The sequence below is a fragment of the Sciurus carolinensis genome, chromosome 6, assembly GCF_902686445.1.
Source record: "Sciurus carolinensis chromosome 6, mSciCar1.2, whole genome shotgun sequence".
Classification (NCBI taxonomy): domain Eukaryota; kingdom Metazoa; phylum Chordata; class Mammalia; order Rodentia; family Sciuridae; genus Sciurus; species Sciurus carolinensis.
In genome coordinates, this window is record NC_062218.1 from 142627420 (window position 1) to 142648106 (window position 20687).

At 41.7% G+C, this 20687-nt stretch overlaps 1 protein-coding gene across 2 annotated transcripts in view; it reads left to right on the forward strand.

The window, feature by feature from the left end:
- Positions 1–20687, forward strand: part of Gria1 (glutamate ionotropic receptor AMPA type subunit 1) — a 311817-nt gene that overhangs the window by 271757 nt on the left and 19373 nt on the right. The window lies entirely within an intron of this gene.

The window sequence follows — 20687 nt, forward strand, 5'->3', positions numbered from 1 at the left end:
GTGTGAAGTCACCTATGAGAAATTGAGTCATTATGGAGGGATTAAGTCATTAGAGGGAAGGATAGCTTTCCAGGAAGAGTGGAAAGTTTAACCAAGGATGCAAAAGGACCCAGAGGTGTTCCTTATTCCCCTCGATGTGACCTTCAGGACCTCCTCTACCTTCATTTCATTCATTTCAGAAATAAGGAGCCCCCGCATTATTCTAGGCCTTGGGATAGTAGCTGGAGCTACAGTCTTGAACCAGACTTGGTCCCAGTCCCCATGAAACTACATTAGTGCTAGGGAGACAGGCATTAAAGAGATGATTACTGCTTAATGTTTAATGACAATTATGATAGACACTAGGATAATCTATAAAAGTGGTCCTTAAAGGACATCTAGTCCACGGCAATGTGGTATAGTAAAAATCTTACTATAAAACATCTAGATAAAATACAAGTTAGGGGCTGGGGTTGTGGCTTAGTGGTAGCATGCTCACCTAGTTCACGGAGGCCCTGGGTTTGATCCTCAGCATCACATTAAAAATAAAATAAAATAAAGGTATTGTATCCAACTACAACTAGAAAAATATGTTTAAAAAAATAAATAAAATACAAGTTAGGAAATCTTCAGGGTCAAAGGGTAAAAAGAAATCAAAACCATGAGTTATTTATTCTGTGACTACCCTAAGCAGGGCAAAGTTATACGTTATGTGATAATCTATATGTGCAAGAATCAGTAGTACAACTAAAGGCATAAAAGGCATTTTTAAAGAAAAAAAAAACTTGTCATTAAAGATCAGACATATATGATAAGAATAGAGTTAGAATTTGCAGAATAAAAGTGATAGAAATAAAAATTGATAGAAAATTCCAGTGGAAGGGATAAATAACAAATTGGGCAAAACTGAAGAGAAAATTGGTGTACTGGGGATAAAATCAGAGAAAAATTCTACAAACTATCACAGAGAGAGAGTTTTTAAAAGTAGAAATTACAGCAAAGAAGTTAAGAAGCATGAAAGAGAATTAATGTGCCGGGAGTTCCAAATGGAAAGAGTAGAAATGAGTCAGTATTTAAAAGGAATTTTCCAGAATTTATGGAAAACCTCAGAGTTAAAAACTGAGTCTCCATCAGGTTAAGTAGACAGAAATCAACAGCCGATTCCATTGAAACTGCAGAAAAATAAATACAAAGGGAAGATCTTAAAGACACCCACATATAAAAGGGCCCAATCTGGCCCACAGGATGGGTAGAGTCTGGGAAGACTTCTCAAGGACGCTGTTTTCAAAGCAGCTGACATTAACAGGAGTCCACTAGGAGAAAGGGGGAGTGGGGACTGCAGGCAGAGAGGACAGCTTGCACAGACTCCAAGACCAGAAGTCATGGCTCAGTTGCTAAACCAAGGGAAGCTCAGTGCTCCCAGAACACAGGCAAACGAGGGGAAAATGTTAAGTTGAAAATGGAGAATGAGATAGGAGAGATTTTTGTAAAGCATTTTTGTACTTATTCAGAGAACAATGCAAATGTGTTGAAGAATTTTAAATAATTGTCTGAATTAGGGCAATAAAGCTATCTGCAGAAGGGTACACATGATTGAATGTGACTTGATAAGGGAAACCAATTAACCTGGTATTTGTCAATATACCTGGTATATGTCAATATATATTTGTCTATATATATACATATATATATATTTTTTTCTCCCTAGAAGAACTTTAGGAACTCTTTATAAGTTTAGGCAAAGATTAAAGAGGACTCAAACGGCAGGGTTTGTCAAGGAAGAGATTTTTATCAAGAAAACTTAAAGGACATCAGCCTATAAAGACCCAAAATACAGAGTGAGTTCTTATAGGTACAAGAACATTAATAATACTTCAGTTTTACTATAAGTTTTATGAGTCAGGGACATCATTTGATATAAATACTTGTATTTAAAGTTAAGAAAACAGTAGATGACTTCTTTATCCCCTCTAACACACAGGTGCTTAAAACAAGGTGACAACTCAGAATATATTCAGTGACCTGAACCTGAAAGTTAGGTTTTCTGCTCTCAAAAGACTTTCCACTATAATAAGAGCCATCACTGAGTAAGCCCCTAAGTGCCACAGGCTGTGGAATGTGCATTAGCTCATGTAACCCTTGTAACATCTTTACGCAGTATCATTGTCCCCATTTTACAGATGAGCAAACAGAGGGACAGTTTAAGTTACCTGACCATCAACCAAGTTAATATGTAGGAGCCAGATTTCAAAGCCAGGCATCTGACTCCAGAGTTCATGGTCATACCTTACTCTCAAGCTGTGCTGAGCTTTCTGATGGACAGCACCATTAAAACAGGAAACTGTACTTGGGCCAGGTTCTCTGTACCCATTCACATGAGCCAAATAATAACCATCAACTCAGGGATACACAGAAGTGTTTAGGAGCCCAGAGTATCCACTCACAACTCTGAAAGCTAAAGAGGATGATGGACACTCACTTTTAGATACCAAGCACAGCTTTTGTGGGTTTCTCACGTGCAAGGATTCTTTCTGGGATAAACACTGAAAATAATTCAACTATGTAATAAAGAAAAATGTAATTCTTTTTCTTATGTCTCTGTAAAAGACATAATAAGCCAATTATTGATTATGAGACAGAGCAAGAGAAAGAGAAATGGAAAGGAACATGTTCCAATTACAGATCACTGATGAACAATTGGCAAGTCAAGATATCTGACTGATGGGCACATGTTCCCAGTTCCCTCCCAGTGCTCATTTTTCTCCAGTGGCAAAGTTGGTGATAGCCATTGGGCCATGATAACTCCTGACAGAAAATGTATTGTCCATTCTAGGAGGACCTTGAGTTTCTGATTCGGGAAAGTCCCTCTGCTCTTTATGGGATCCTGCTTCTCTTCTGTGCATTAAAAGAGATCATTGTTTAACAATCAATAGCATAGAGGTTCCATGGGACATATCATCAAAGAATGGTTAAGTGAACACTCACACACACACACACAAAACCAACCAGGTTTCGGTCATACCTTTTCCTCACCTCAGATGGTACCATTTCACCAAGAGGTAGTCAAAAAACAAAAAACAAAAAAAAATCATAACAAACCAAATACCACAGACACATTTTCCTGCTCCAGAAATCCTACATCCACCAATCTGATCCAGGCAATTATTTTGCAGAGATTTTTTTGGAAAGAGAGAAGAAAGGTAAAGGAGCAGCCCATGCTTATTCTAGACCCACTGAACAGGAGGCACGTATGCTTAAGAGTGACTTGCAGAGGAAATCGATATTGTCTTTAAATTAGTTTGAATTACATAGAGTGCTTTTTTAAATACTGTTCAGTCATTCACAAAGCTGCAAAGTATTTAGAAGTGTTTATGCTGTAGAAATGTGCCTCGGTACGCTGCAGATAATGTTACAAACTTCTACTCTATAAAAGTCAGGGCTATTGCAGCCATCCATGGGCAGATGTCCTCCAGGCTTAATTCCTGTGCTTGTCTCAAAGAAGGACCTTCCTGGCATCCTTCTCTACCACTTGCTCTCTGAAAAGCCCGACCTCACCACACCTGTGAGGTGTTCTTCCTTCCAGCTGCCCCGAACAAGCTCCAGGTTCCGAAGCAGATCACCTAGCTCTGCCTCAGAAGATCAGAAAACTGATATCTAAAGCCCAAATGTTCCTCTGAAACTTGCCAGGTCTACTTGGCAGAAGCCAGGCCTCAGTCCCCACAGAGTGTTAAAAGACTGTGTTAGTGACAGAATGATTTTTTTGTCTCTTCTGCTCTGGAAACAAATACTCCAATGAAGTAAAGTGGTTGGATGTTGGGTTTCCATTTGGACAGGTGGTGTTTCTTGGAAGCAGATGCTGTTTGTTGGCTGTCTATGCATGTTTGGGGTTGGGCAAGGGGGCTGAGTTGTGTTTCAGAAGCCGTCAGGTTGTGGATAAAGACCTATGCAGCCAATGCCAGTCATTGGGGAAAGGCTATTGGTAAATCCACTAATGATGATCAATAGGCCCTTTTGTTGCCAACTAAATGTATCTGTTGGTATCAACCAAAGTCTCTTTTATTATGATGAATACTCCCTTCAGTGAGAGACAACATGTTCAAATTTCCTAAGTAAGGGTGCATGGCCTGTGTTTTATCAACCCAAGAAGTTATCCACATCCAATTGGGCTCGGTTAAAGTCTCAGTTAATGATTCTCCATAAAACCATCTAACAGGCTTTCAATGGATTTGCTAAGAGTTGTACCCTAATCAGGACATTGGTCAAAGTCTGGTCTTTAACTGTGACTGTGGTTATGTGGAGTCTTCTCTGGTCTCTGTGATCATGACAAGTTTGTCTTGGGTCATGTGTCTCGTCCATGGCAGATGTATGGGCCAAGGGGACAGAAGCACAGTACAGCTTCTTCCTTCAACCTAATGGGTAATGGGCATTTAGGAAGGCCTGAGACCCTCTCCCTATGCTTATCACTTAGCTTCACAGCTTCACCTCTGAACTCTTCCCCACACAAAGCCCTGTACATAGGCTGCAAGGAGTGGTTATAAGAAATGCAGACCCAGCCCCTGGATAATGTGTAATTGCATCCAGTTCCTGAGCAGAATTATGTAGATACCCATTATTTTACCACTTTATGTAGATACACATTATTTTAAGAGAGTCAGAAATACTAAAAAAGAAGAGCATCCACATTTGAATGGGAGGACTTGCCAAGGTTTCATGGCAGAGGTAACATCTGAGAGGGGTCTTGAAGAACTGTGATAGACAGCAGTCAGAAATGGCAGAAGGAACAGAGAGGGCAAATGCAGAGGCGGGGAAGATGGGGCTCAGGTTCAGGACCAGCAGTCATCTCTGTGTTGGCAAGAAGATACATTAGGAAATACGGGTGGCTAGCTGTGTTCGCATGGTGAAGGATCTCAAAGGCCTCTGCATTTTCGTTTGGGTGCGAAGGCCATGGAGGAGATTGACAGGGAGTAGCCATGATCAGACAGGCTTCCAAAAATAATACTGCAGCAGTGGTTTGCAACGTGAATCAGAAAAAGGAGAGGCTCACAGGTAAAGAGGTCATTTAGAAGGCCACTGCCATCATCTTGATGGGGGTAATGAACATGGTCAAGGTTCTAATAAGAGGAGGACAGATGGGAGAAGTGGTGGACTCCATGCTCATCACCAGTCATAACCCTCACGTCAAAGCTGGGAAGTTCAGGAAAGAAGTCTATTTCAGAAACTTTCTGGGACATTTGTTGCCTAAGATCTGACTAGTGCAAACTGATACTGACCAAGACAGGAAAAGACAAGATATGGACTTTATTTCCCAACAAAATAATTGCTGCTACCTTGAATTTACCCCTGGAATGCCTAGAAGGAACAGAAGGCATCATGGGGAGGGGAACAGGCTTCTTAACACAGCAGCAAGAACAATGCAGGCTGCCAATGAACTTTTCCTACCTCCAGTTGCATTGATGATGTCTTACCTGTATTCATTTTGTTGTTTCTAAACATAACATGAACTTAAAAATGCTCATCAACAATTTAGTCTCAGTGGTGTTCCCACTGAATACACTTTTCTCCCTGCACACAACTCTGCACTAGAAATTCTCTATCAAGATCTGCTTGTCTATCTATGTAGACATCTGGCTAAAAGAAGTAGGGGGAGGGAGGTTTAGACTGTGACTTGAGAAGACACATTACAAGGTTTTTGAGGAGAGGGCTCTCACTTTCAGGGTTTGAGGGTCTCTAAGTTGTCCCCCCAACACACACACACATAGACACACCCACTCAACGCATTAAACAATTGTATCTTCAGGTTGGCCATGTGGGCCTTCTCTCAACATCTCTTTCTCACCTAGGACAGATCTGAGTGCTACAGAAGGTTGTGGATAGTTCTCCTCTTAGAGAATCACATTGATCCAGAAAATAATGGGGAAATAATTAAGCAAATGCCACTCTGGGTGGTGTTCAATCTATTGCTCTAAAGACCCATCTCCCAACTTCACAGCAGGTATCAAAATTGCCTGAAGCTGGGTCAAAATGCCCCTGTCTAGACTCTAATTCCTCAAATTTCCTCTCACAACCTGATTCTGCAGGTCCAGGGTGGGATCCAGAAACATCCCCAGGAGGTTTTGTTCTAGGTGGACAACAATTCACTCTGAGAACGAGGGATAGAAAAGTTTAGGGAAGAGGGATGGGCGAGGGATCTGAGGAAGCAGAATAGAAGGAAGCCCTCAGAAAGAGGGAAAGTGAATAGGATGGGAAGGTTCCAGGGAACTGTGGAAATGGTATCAGAAACACAATCCCTGGAGTCCAGTCCAACAGCCTCAATTCAGGTACAGGGCCCAACAGGAAGTCCTCACTGAGTAAAGAACGACAACTTTATAAGCCTCTGTTTTCTTATCCATAAAATTGGAATCATAATAATTCTGTGCAGTTGCTTTGACAATTTGGTAAAATAGCATAAAGTGCCTGTCACAGAGGATACTCATTAAAGTTCATTTTCCACCCCTCTCCTCCCATTAGACCTACCCAAAAGTCACTTTTGAGCCAAATTACTTATTTTTCCTTCTTTGTAAAACCAACCGTGTTCATCAGAAATGTACATGAGCCCCACCCTCACCCCTCACCGCCCCGCGCACACATTGGCTGTATTAGAAATAAAATGTCTCGCTCTCCGAGAACAATCTGTGGTCCTCCCCCACAGAGAACATGTTAAAAAAATAAAACTCTAATGTTTCTTTTTCTCCCTCTCTCCCACCCTCACAAGAAACAGCCTCTCTTCCCATAGCAGAGTACTTGTGCACAGCCTGCTGCTGAGGATAAATACAGTATGTCCCAGGGAAAATGACAGTCCCTTTCAATTGGTCCTCGCCTCCTGATGGGTAGCCAGGGATGCTTGTTGTCATGGTAACCCCATGAACTCTGTGACCCAGGTCAGGCCTGATCAGAGACAAAGTCCTCTGAGCAAAGAGGCTGGATGTGCCTGCATTCTCAGAACTGGAGCAAAAGGAAGAGAGGGAGGGGATGGGGGATAAAAGGAGAGAGAGACAAAAAAGGGGAGGGAGGTTAGGAGAGAGGGCCAGAGGAAGGGAGGAAGGCTGAGAGAGAATGTGTGCATGCGTGTGTGTGTGTGTGTGTGTGTGTGTGTGCGTGTAGACTGGAGATTTCCCAGTGAGGAGCTGCATCAATACAGCAGCTTTCTCAAGAGCAGACACATGGGATGAGTTATAGAGGGTACCCAGGAAACTTCTTAGGAGACGGGCGAATGGTCCAGTAGGAAGGCCCAGGCAGAGAGGTGGCAAGGGTTTGATTTAGCATTTTAATGGTGTTAAGGATAAGATTTATTATTAACATTTATGGAGCATTGGCCACTCCAGGCACTCCTGAGAAGACCTGGATACGCATTATCTTATTTAGACAACAACACTGTGATAATGAGGCACAGGAAGGTCACAGAACACACCCAAGATGACCTGAGCTAGAGTTTTAAATTGGGTAGCCCAATTCCAGGAATTCTTCTCAACCACTAGACAAGAATGGCTTTTCAAAGGTACAAGGAGAGAAATATGAGGAGGAAATGATTATCCAGGAGATAACCATCATTTGATATCCAATTCCAGCATACACACACACACACACACACACACACACACACAATAGCACATAGACCTACCTAGCCAATACAGAAATAAGAAAACAGATTCCACACAGGAAAGCTCTGCCTGAATTCCCTAGGGAATCCTCTTCTGCATTCTGCACTATCTACATTTATGGGGCATAAGCATCCTGTCCAGGATCAGGGTCATAACATCCATGCATGTCATTCCGTGTACCTAAAAAGGGACATTGGTACTTCCAATGTCTATAGTTCCCTTTCTTATCCACAACAGATTGAACCAAGAAGACACCCCAAGAATTTTATGTTCTCCAAAACTACATACACTCTTGATTCCTTCCAGCAATGCAAAGAAGATAATTTTAGACTGATTGTACCATAAGTGTGGGAGTGGGAAGGGGAGATCTGTGTCCATTTCACACCTATTGTGTGCTAGGCAATACATTCAGTGTCCTGTGGATGTTCCAGCATGAATCTTTTCACCTTTCGATTTCTATGCTATCACTGCCCTTTCATAGGTTAGGAAACTGAATCAGGGAGATGATACTCTGCTCGTATTCTCAAAGTGATTTAAGTGAGGAAGCTTAGGTATGAACCCCAACTCCAAAACCCTCCTTTTCTTCACAACCCCACCTCTATGCTAATGGAGGCACATCACTGCCTCTGCATCTTCTAAGGTGACCTCTTTAAAGCATCCAAGGAAAACACCAGGGACATGAGACACCAAGTGGCATCCAAAGCCCAAGTGCTCCTTCCTGAAGAACTAGTTTACGCTGGAGCTTCATGGTACTGACTTATGTTGCAGGATCCTGGTGAAATCACAAAGACAAACGTGCGTTTGCTCTTGTTAGAGTTCCATTTTGATCATGCCTGGCTGAGAAACTCGTAAACGGCAAAGCAACACATTAGAGAGAAAGAGAGGGGGAAGGTGGCAAGCGCATGGTGGCAGAGATGGATCCAGGGAGATGAACAGCACAGGAAATGAACGGCCTTCGCCTAGGCGAGAGCCGCAGCATGCAGGCTGTGATTTGCCCACCAAAGCACTGCTTTCTCCTGCTGATACACAAATTGTATGCTGCTTTCTTTTAAGAGCCTGTTTCTGTCAAAAATAGCATCTCTTCCTCCCTTCCTCCCTCCCTCTCTCTCTCTCTCTCCTTCTTTACGCTCCATCTCAGCAACTTTATTTCAGATTCAAGGGGTCTTTTGACTTTTCTAAGGTAATTGCCAGGAGGGGAGAGGATTGGATGAGCATCCCAGCCCCCGTCACCTGGGGTTTGTAGGCTTGGAAAGCAAATGGGCTTTTGTGTTGATCAGTCTTGAGTTCAAACTCTGCATCCCACATTAAAAAGCCTGTTGATGTTGGGAAAAGACAAGCAAAATAGGGTCTCTCCACCGATGGTGAGGTCCCTGAAGTCAGGATGGAGTACGGATCCTGTCTCTGCCAGTCCATAGCGAAAGTCTCTCCGACAAGTTACTTCACCTCCCTATATTCTGGTTTCCCCAAATACAAAAACTGGATGTGACACTAGCATTTTTTCTGATGGTTGTTAGTGATTAGATGAGATGACACAAAGTGCTTAGCACAGTGCCTGGCACATAGTAAAGTGTCTAAGAAGTGTTAACTGTCATGATTTAATATCTCTGAAGCTTAGTTTTCTCATCTTTCAAATGAACTCTTGCTCTAAATTTTGCAGGAGGAATAAAGTGAATCACTAATGAAGTGTTCATGGTACATGAGGGTTTCTTTCTTCTTCTTTTCCTTTCTGCATCACTCAGCACTCACCAACTATTCTGTTTGCTTGGATTTCTGTCTGAAATTAGATATGATTGCCTTCTCTGGAACAGACCACACTTAACCTCTCTTCATTGCAATGAGGCAAAGATTCCAAGATACCAGGAGAGAGAGAAGTTCAAATATGGAGCTTTATTCCCTTTTACACTCTATGCACAACGTGGTGATCAGCTATGTCGCACAGTATCCATCCATAAGCCTGAAAGTAGAAAGCTCCAGTATCTAGACAAAGCCTGGTCTCCAAGGACAGGTAGTAAGGAAGGGATTAGGAGTGGCCCCAAGTTGAGAGCCTGCAGAGAAATTCTGGACCATCTTCTAGTAACATCTTATGAATGGTCCCATGGCCGAAGATCATGGCTCCATAATCATACATAGTCACCTTTTTCTCATGGGGGAAAGAGCCAAAGGCTACATGAATCCTTAACCAAAGGCACCGACTTTCTCCTAACAGGTGGAAGTGGTAAGCCTGCAGAGTCCCCAGACCAAAGAAAGTCAGGCAGGGAAATTTAAAGACATTATCCTTTCTTCTCAGAGCAAACATCTAGCAAGAAAAGAGCATAATGACCTCTTACTCATATTTTCTATTCCCACAAGATGACTTTATTCCTTTGGAGAAATGTTTAAAAATGACAAATCCATAGCACTAGTCAAGCCAGTCTTTTTATTGCCTGCAAACATCACCGCACTTCCCCACTCCTATGTCTTGTTCCTATTGCTCCTTCTTCCTTCCCCCCAAATTTTCAGGTATAGTTCAGTGAATCAAGGGTCCACTGTCCCAGAAAACCTCACAGAGAACTGAGCATGCAGGAGATCCCCACTAATTGCTTATCACAAGAACCAATTCCCACCTGGCCAACTTCCATGGATGTGGTAGCTTTATAGGAACATTGTCAAATTTCTTGCTGCATCCACAATGTCTGATTCATGAGAATCAGGGAATACTGGTCTACCATACAGCTCATACAACACAAATTAAGTCACCTGACTTTCAACCCATCTATCTTTTTGGTCATTGCTAGTAAACATCCTAAAGGGAGCAAATGAAAGTTTATAACCATGTGATTTACTTCTACCAGCATCCAAGTATGTTATTTTCAAAATGCTAAAGTACTCTGTAAGAAAGAAAAAAAAATGAGTGAATTTTGATACTGGCACTGCCAAATGTACTTTCTCTAGTGCAGGGACCATAACCTCAAAACCCACAGGAGCCAGGTAAACAAATGAGGAAAATGGAGCAGAGGTAAACCCTGTGTGGTTTCCTCATCATTAGTAGAGTCAAGAGTGTGGACAATACTTCTCTACTCCAGTAAACAAAACCACAGTGCTCTATGATAAATAATTAGAGCGAATATTTATTGAGCATTTGCTATTTAGGGCAAGCCTTTCTATAAGTCCTCCTATGTATTCCTTAATTTACATAATCCTCACAAGAACAAAGTTGATAGAATTAAGACTCTCATTTTTAGATAATGACTCAGTGGCACAGACAGGGTACATGACTTGTCAAAGGCCACACGACTAGTAAGTGGTAGTGGTAGAATTTGAACCCAGGTCAGCTTCTATGCACTTATCGGCACCATGCCATCAGAAGCTCAGGGAGATCACAGGAAGCAATGAGATCTTTGGAGCAGGAATATGTGCCTTGTCTACAGGGGACAAGGGGACAACCTCCTCTAACCTCTGGCCTAATATTGATATGTGAGAAGATGGCCAAATCTTCTCATTTTTCCAGGGAAACTAGGAATCACAATCTTTGTGTGAAGTATCCAAAGTGTTCAATGGTAACCACAGTTAAGAGAGAAGGAAGAGAAGATACAGCATGGTAACAACTAACATTGTTATAAAGAGAAAGGGATTACCATAAAAATAGAGAAATAAACAAATAAGACACAGTAGGAGAAAAGGCAGAAGTCAATATCTTGTTCTCTCCAGGGTAAGAGTTCTAGGAAATCTTCCAGGGGGAGGCTGCTGTCCTTGAACATATCTTTAACCAGTCAGGAGAATATCTATGAGCACGATAGGTTGTTTCAGATAAAAGCTACTGTAAGCATACAGTACAGGGGTAAAGAGATAATTCATGCATTCTTTTTTCATCTTTGTTATCGCTGTGTTCAGCAGGGAATCATTTCCTTAAACAAATCTCTCACGGAATGACACTATAAAAGGAAGATACAAATGGAGCTGTTGAAGCAAGAGATGCGGAGCTGCAGGTGGTAGTGGAAAGAGGAGAGAAGAGAGTAAGGACTAGAGACGTGGGGTCCACTAGGGGTGGGAGGCCTGGATGATCAGTGTTCTTCTCTTCTTCTGGAACTTTTCTCTATCACTGGAGGAGATAATTCCCTAGTATTATGACCTTGTGTATTTTAAGGCCCATATGAAAATAGTGTTTCTTCTGGCCTGCGCAGCATCCTCTGCATCCTGCCAATCCTTAGAGTTGGCCCAGCCTTTCTTCCTTTCATTGAACCAGAGGCATCTGAGATGAGGCCAGCAGGCTAGCTCTCATCCTGAATGGTGTTTCCTCTCCCTCTGTTAATTGTGAGGAGACCTCCACTCTCCCCTCCGTTAGCTTTTGTGGAGCATCTCAGAGGTATCTGACACAGACCTGTGTGCCTGCTGCTGCTAACAAATGGTTCTGCATTACAGATCCAGATGTGGTTGACTATGAGTTGCAATTGAGCCACTGACACCTGCCTCTCACTTATATGGGGTGGGGTGGGGAATCAGATATGCCTTGGAAATGCTTTCTGTTTGCAAAATTCCTGCTGGGGGAGCCAGATTTCATGTCTCCATCCAGGCCTCTGAGCTACATTAGCCGTTCTTATTCACGAAATCCTAAAGAACGTTAAAGGGCCAGAAATATGTATTCACACATGCAAAACTAATATGCAGTTCAACTAACCCTTGTGGTAGATCTAAGGAATTTAAAATCTGCCCCTAATTCAACAATTATCAAGCAGCTACATGTTAGCTATTGTACTAGGTTCAGGGTTCCTACCAAAGAGAAGAGCCCTCAGTTCAGTCAGAGAAGCAAAAATGAGTAATGGAATGATGCATTTACCATTAGTGTGGGTGCAAGTTCACTGCAAAGTAAGGCTGGATCCATCTGTCTTGGGTCATTGCAAAAGAATTTGCAGAGTACAATTTACATTCAAGGCCTATGAAATGACTAGGGTTCCACAAAGCAGCAGTTGTGTTAGGCAGAGCATGCACCCACACTAAGAAGGGACTTAGTGGCGCTTCCAATCCATCCACCTGCGATTGCCCAGAATAAACCCAAAGGCATTTTCCCATCTGTCATCTCATCTGACCCTTGTCCTACATATAGCTGGGGCAGGAGCATATAATTATTGCCATTTTGCAAATAGGAAAACTGAGCTACAGTTAGGGTGACCAATTGTCCTGGTTTGGTCAGGATTAAAGTGATTCCTATAATGTGGGACTTTTAGTGTTGAAACCAAGAAAACCCTGGACAAAGTGCAGTGAACCAGTCACCCTAGCTGGTTACATGACCAGCATATCACTTGATCGGAAATTAATGAGATATTCAAATCAGGCCTTCAGATTCTTTCCTCCACTAAGACAGGGAAGATTCAGGGGTATTCTATGTATGCTTTTTGTTCTTTTTTTTTTTAAGCCAATTCCTTTGTGTTGTTTTGTAGAGTCAGAATCAAAGACAAGATCTCTGTCTGTTGGCTGAGTCACTATCCAGCCTTCCTTCTGTGCATATCACAGAACCATCTGTTCCTTCAGTATGCTCAAGAGGGGTCACCATCTGGAATGTCACAGGTGGAAGGAACTTTGATCCTACCTGTATTCCTTAAGGAGACCTGGGAATGGGAATGTCTGCATTTTAATTGTATCTCCTGATATAACCTCACTAGCTCCTTGTGTCCTTCTGCTTGGTCATGGTTGACTCTCTTCTGCTTTATTCACTGCCCTAAGCTACTGGATCAGCAGAAATTGTGGACCCTTAGCTTTGCCCCCAGTCTGTGGCTCCCCAGTCAGTTCACCTTACATGATCCACACAGCCAGTGATGTCAGTCTGGACTGCAGACTGAAGTGGCCTTTGAGATCATCCCCCAAAAGGTAAGCATTAGGACAGGACCAGTGTCCAGGACCCAGGTGCACCAACACCCAATTGTGTCCTAGACTCTACCACCCTTCCATCAGCCTCAACAAGGAAAATAAGCTTTGGTTCTTGCTGATGCTCTGGTCCCCACACCCAGAACAATGACCTTGGCTTGGTCATGGCAAAGGAGCAGAAAAATCCCACCCAGTCACATTTCTTCTCAAGACTCTCAGCAGAACCTCAGCCTCCATAGGCCTATGTGGGATGGACTGCCAAGGCCTGCTCAGCTTGGGGAGAGTTTTAAAGGAAGAAAGGAGGTGGCTGGACCTTCATTAGAAAGGAGGACCCCTGGGCCTCTGAGCTCCTGAGCCCCAGAGAAGGAAGAGTTAGAAGGATGTGCTTACTTGTGCACTGACCTTCAATCCAGTGGGGAAATGCTCACCCTTCTAGACCCTGCAGTGCTTTTCAACTTCATTCTTCAACAGCTGCTCTTCCCCTTCTTAGAGTGGATGGAGATTTCCCCGTGTCAAAAAGGGTAGAGACACTTGGCATTTCTCATAAACATCTTTTAATAAAGAGAAGGAATGTGTTAACACTGAAAAGACGGAAGGACATAATCAATTGTACATAAAGGACTGTCCTTTAAATGCAAACGTTCAACTTTTGGAAACTCACTCCTCAGTGCTCATCTTTCCTTATTTCTCCACTCATGAATGAAAACTTCATCACAAATCGGCTCAGCTCATCAGACCAGTCTATGGGGAACCACAGGTCAAATCCCAACTTTTTACCTTGCTCATGAATTCACTCCATGTTCTTCCTGATAGTTATCCCCACAACACTGTCTCACCAAATTGCCATCTTTCAAGAAGCAGTTGTCAAAGAGTTCTTTCCCTGTGGCAAACTTGACCATCATATTGAGCAGCAACCTGAGTCCCCGTGGCTTTGTCACCCTGATCTCATTCTGCCCTCTGGCATCCCAGTGAATAAGTTGAATCCCTCTTTTACTGACAACCAATCCCAAGTTTACATGGGAACCCTGTTTACTTTGAAGCCACCCACTACCTCTATGGGGCTTAAAACTGTTGGCCTTGTCTGTGCCTCTCCTAGGAGGCTTCACATTTTTCATTTGATTGATGCACACTTACTTAGAACTGTCTATATTATTTACTCTCTGCTGAGTGCAAATGGACTGCTGATCTGAAGCCTCCTGCTTAAAAGCCTCCCACATCCCCTTGCTCCTGGGTGAAGTGTTGACTTCTTAGCATAACATTCAAGGATGCTCACGATTTGGATTCAGTAGGCTATTTTAATCTCATCTCCCAAAGGGGATGACCACACCCTCCAAGCTCTGGGCTTCTGGTATTACTCCCTGAAGGTTTTCTAATTCCCACCCACTATCAGAAGAGCCTAGATGGGAAGGGTTACTGGCCAAATTATATATTTGTGTGAATGTACAAATATGGAACAGCAAATCTCATCATTATATAGAACAGTAATGTACCAAAAAATATGGGAAAAAAATAAATTTCCTCATATTTATTAGAGAGTTAAAGAAGAAGAATTAACTTCTCTCTTCTTGGTGTTTCCATAGCCCTTTGTTTTTTTATTAGCCAATTCAGTCTTCATGAACTATTGAGACACTCTTCTGCCTGCCACATTAGATCGTACATTCCTTAAAGCATTATAGCTTGTACCTGCTAAGTACCTAGCACTTTGCAGGTGATAGATATTTAGTAGGTGCTTGATACTTAATTGGTGCTCATAAATATTTGGGGGCATTGAAAACAACAACTCTTTTCTCCAGATGTTTTATATAATTTGATTGAGGACAAATACACCCAAAATAGTAGTAAGCAATACAATGAACTGACTCTAGGAGCCAAGGAAGAATGAAGGGACGTCACTGAGACAAGAAATGTTAAAGGAGAAGTGGGGAGCATTGCAGAGCATCCAGGTCTTAGCAGAGAAGTTAAGGAGAACAGCAAGAAGCCAGCACATAGAAGCCAACAGAGGCAGTGGGATGCCTAGCTGTCGGGTCTGATTAAAATTGAAGCTTCCTTTGGGGAAGAGAAGCAAAACATGTCACTACAAGCTGGGTGGGACTCCCAGGGTCATTTCATCCAACACCTCTCAGATGCTTGAATTCAAAGGTTTGAAGGTTTTGAAAACAAGAGCGGAATTGTGGACAGCTAAAGCCCCGTATCTGTCCTTAGGATTTCATAAGTTGAGACCCAACTAAAACCAAGTGAAATATTACCCTGGATGCTTTTTCCAAACTTTAATATTCCTACAGGTGTGTAATAATCAAGCTTCTTCAGAGCACAAGGTTGGATACATTGAAATGTAATGTGTAGGAGGACATCCTAGATGCCATCTTTACCAAGTTCCAAGTCCTCCAAGACTTCCAAAGATAATTCAATGATTCAATGAAGGCTTCCCTGGACCTATCAGCTCCTGTGGCTGAAGATCAGGGCTCAGTTAATTTGAGGGTTTCCTCTGCTCACTGGCCCTCTTGGGGAATAAATACCACCAGTACATCAGTGATTATAGGCACCCTCTGATGATCCAGTACCATCACCCCGCTCCTGCTGAGCATTTGTCTGAACCTGGCTATATTCAGATGACTCTCTGCCTGGTTAGAACCACACCTGGTTCTTTTTAGTTCGTTTGCTTCGATTGTTTATTTTGCTTGGTGTGCCAAAGATAGGATTTGCCAAATGTTCCCCTAGAGGTTTGTTTAACCATATAAAGCAATGGTTATAGCCATTAGTATTTGAGTCCTTTATATAATTCCTGCAGATGATTCTTGCAAGTCTGTTTTATATTCACATTATAGGTTCTTGAGTTTCTGTCTCCAGCCTGACCATCTCCTTCGACCTCCAGATTCATGTTTTCTTGGAAGACTGACATTTCACCTGGCTATCTCACAAGCATCTTAAATTTAGTGCATTCAGCACTGATCTTTTGATTTCTCTCTGACTTTTAGTCTCTCTGTTCTATACAAATGCTTCCACTATCCTCCAAATTCTCAAAGAAGATATCGACTTGAATCTTTTCTTTCCTTCATCCCCTATAACCAATCCATCACCCAATCCTGTTTCCCCTACCTCAAAATATATTCTGACTGTATAGCCTCTCTCCTTTCCAACCCCAAATCAATTCTTTCCTGGGTCCCTCCAGCAACCTTCTAACTGCTCTCCACCTTTCCTACTTGCCTTCGCTCTTTAGTCCTCCTTCTTTCCTGAAGTAAGCAAAACTTCCAAATATAAAAAGGTCTTTTTCTTTTTTATTTATTTTTTACAGACTGCATTTTGATTCATTGTACACAAATGGGGTACATCATTTTGTTTCTATGGTTGTACACAATGTAGATTCATACCATTCATAGGGTAATGAAAAATAAATTCAAATATCCATTTTATAAAATGTGCCATCTTTTTTTTCTCTTCAGTTAAACCTAAATATTTTCAATGCCAATGTTTGCACCTTTTTTGACTGATTTTTATAATTTATTTACATTAAATAGTAAAGATTTTCTAAAAATCAAAAAAAAAATAAAATAAAATAAAAAAGGTCTTTTTCATTCTCTGGCTCAGACCCACCTATCACAAAATAAAACTCTAAACCCTTGACATGGTCCACAAAGTCCCTGCCAGCCTCTCCCACCTTATCCCAGTTTGGACCACCTGCCTAGGATATGATCTCTTGTCACCTAAATATGGTTCCCACTAATCTCAGCTTGAATGTCAACTCCTGAGAGGCACCTTCCTGAGCCACCTCTGACATCCTCTATCACCTCACCTCTGATTCCTTCATAGCATTTCCACTTACTAGCTGTTTCTCCAATCTGACTGTAAGCTTCAAGAGGGCACAGACCATGTCTGTCTTATATACATTAGTGTATACCTAGCTCCCTTATGGTACTAGCATATAGTAGCCACTTGGCAATACTCATAGTTATCAGAGTGAGCTTATAGCCAAGTATTAATCACCCACCCAATAAACATAGAAGTCCCTTCTACAAAAATCCTGACAAATAATCATCTGATGTCTTACTGAATGCCTCCTATCTCAGGGGGATTCCTTTTTCTTAAGATAGACATTCCATTTTTCTGTTTGTCATCTCTTCTTCTTCATACGGAGCCAAAATGTGTCCCTATAACTTATCAACTGGTCCTATTTCTCCTTCTTTGTATCTCACAGTATAAATTTTCTCTGAATTCTAATGTGACCCTTCAGATATTTGAAGGTAGTTCTAATCTTTGCCCTAAATCTAACTCTTTCAACATTATTCCATTCATATGATGACTTCAAGTTTATTCACATTACTTTAGTCCTTTCCCTCTTGACACACACCTGTTAGGTGATATTTCTTAAAATTGTCACCTAGTATCAATCAGTCCAAAGGAGATTGGGCAAGTTCTTAAAGAAGGAAGATAATCACCTCCTTTTGTATGATTCTAATATGTCTTGTGTGTGTGTGTGTGTGTGTGTGTTTGTGTGTATAATATATATTTACAAACAGCATACTGACCTCATAAAACTAAGACTACTTCCTAGTCATTCTCACTTAGACTTTTCCTTATCAGGTATGGAGTTAACCTCAGTTAATAATAATTTATGAAGAATACTTAATTAACTGCAGTAGGAAACTGATTTCCACTTTCAGGAGACAGAAAAAAACTATAAGACATAAGGTCATCTTAGGGATTTTGTGGGCTGGGGTGAGTCTCTAAAACTATTTCCAGGTGAAATCTCAGGCTCGCTCTACATATTGTGCCAACTTTAGCTATGCCATCTCTAATCCTGGATAAATAAGAGCTGACATACTTGCTGAGCTTCCATTATGGACCCAGGATATATTGCGATCTCTGATTCACAACTGGGAATCTGAGGATTAGGGACTTTATCAACTTGCCTGATGGCACATCATAAGTGGTAGGGCTAAGAATTAAATTCAGGTGTTCTGACTCCAATTCAAGTGGTCAGTACTGTTGTAACAATAATTGTGTTGTTGTTGTTCTTGTTGTTGTTGTTATTATTTAGTAGTGGTGGTGGTGGTGGTAGTAGGAGGAACTGAGTTGTGTAGATGAGACAAGCTCACGGACAATCCGTTCACTGATTCTGAGTTATAACTACTATGTCCTATTGGACAGTTGAAATCTCTGGGGCTCAGAAGCCTGCTGTGATCATTATCCTAGGGTAGTTGTAGCTAGTTGAAGTCAGAATCCCCCAGTACCAGGGTTCGCATTTAGCAGAACTAACCCCAGGAAAAGGCCCCAATGGCAAGTGGAGAAGAGCCCATGGGAGGCAGGCAGGTGGCTGGCATGGCTAGAAGACGTTCATAGGAATGTTTGCTTGCCTGGAATACCCAGATGTTATCTGAAGTCCTTTTACTCTTTGAGGTTCAACCAATTCTGCTTTAAAATTTTTATTAAAAAATGACCATTCCCTTATTTACTTGTTCAAGCATTCTTTGTAAGTCATTAAAAACTCTTATTTTTCATAACTTCCCTTTTATGAAAAGGATAAATTTCTGATCCAGCAGAATTGAGCTTATATAAGTACTTACACAGCATAGCACCCCCCCTTACCAGGGAAACTGGTAATTTTTATAATGCAAAGATAGTCTTACTTCACAAGCCACTTGTAATCCAAGCTTAAAGTTTTTCCCCCAAAATCCTTTATGAATAAAAATAATGATGACAATAGTCATGCAGTACTGAAGTCAGATTTCTGGGGCCCATCTCTGCGAATGACACACATAAATGTTCATGCTTAGTGAACTCCACCTGAACCCTGGGAAAGCACTCTTGACTTCTTCCTGGGAAAGGATGGTGAAAATACAAAACTGAACTCCAGATGTGGCCAACTGAGAGAACTTTATTTTTCCAGAACACCATCTTCCAAATACTGTGCTGTGGATTAGTCACTGCTCACCCAAAACAAGTTCTCTCCAGTGTGCAGCAAAATGAGAACATTAGAACAATGGTATAAATTCATCAAACTAAAGGACTTAATTTCACTCTGGGATGTTGTCCTTCCTACTTCTTTGATTCTTCAAATATCCTTAATTCCACTAAAGATAGATGCCAAGAGATGGTAGTTGTTCTCTTTAAACACTTTTACTTAGAAAACTTAACAACTCACACCTATAATTCGTTCTCCCACCCATAATTTCTTGTTTTCCTCATCCACAAAATCTAGATGCCTGAAAACCAAGCTAGTAGAGAGAATCACCTCTGCTATCCAGAATCCTAGATTTTCCAAAGCTTGTAAGTTTTTTTTTTTTTTTTTTTCATTTATGTCACATTTTTAAAGGGACTATTTTGAAATCAACTTCACACCTTTAACTTTGTTTTGGATATGTTGAACCTAACGTTTTCTTGATAACTGTCACTACTAATTTTCAATGCCATTAAGTTTGAATATAAAGAATTTTCCTGAATGCACATAATATAAGGCAGTTTGCCAGAGCCAGGCTACCATCTTTCAGCACCATGGTTTTTGCCTCAAGGAAGGAAGGAAGAGAGAGAGAAGATATAACCTGCTCTGGCCCCTTCCTTGCCGTGCATTTGAGAATTCAGAAGCATCTTAAGAAATGGCCCACAACAAGGCTTTTCTTACATGCTGCCTTTGCTCTCCAGTATTAGAGACGTGGGAGTGCAAAGGAAAAGCTTTCACAAGGATGCAATGAGGAACAGGAGAGCTGTGAGCCTGGGAGGGGGTCAGGCAGCACCCTCAGTCTGAAAGGCTGTATGGCACAGTGGTCAGGTCCATGGTCTCTAGTCACATACAGCTGAGTGGAAACCTTAGGCCCGTAATGTACTTGTCTGCAGAAGGCAAGTAGCAACAACAGGACAACCACATAGGGACATGAATATTCAATGAAACAAAGTACATAAAGGGCTTAGCACAATGCCTGCCCCACAGTAAGCCCTCTGTAAAATACATGTTAACTACAATGATCAACCAGTGACCTGCATATGTCCTTTGCTGACTTTCTCTCCATTTCTGTTAGTCCATTACAAAGAGCTGAGTTGGCCAAACTGTTGAGTTATGGACACATAAGTGACAGTGCATTTAGATTTTGTCCATTTGCTTCTTTATCCATTTATTTGAGGGGGAAAAGAAAGTATTTCTCAAACTCTCACACTGCCCTGTATTAAATGTGAGGAGGGGTCCAAAAAGACTGAAAGCATCTTCTCTGCTCCCTGGGAACCGACAATCGATTTGAAGAGACA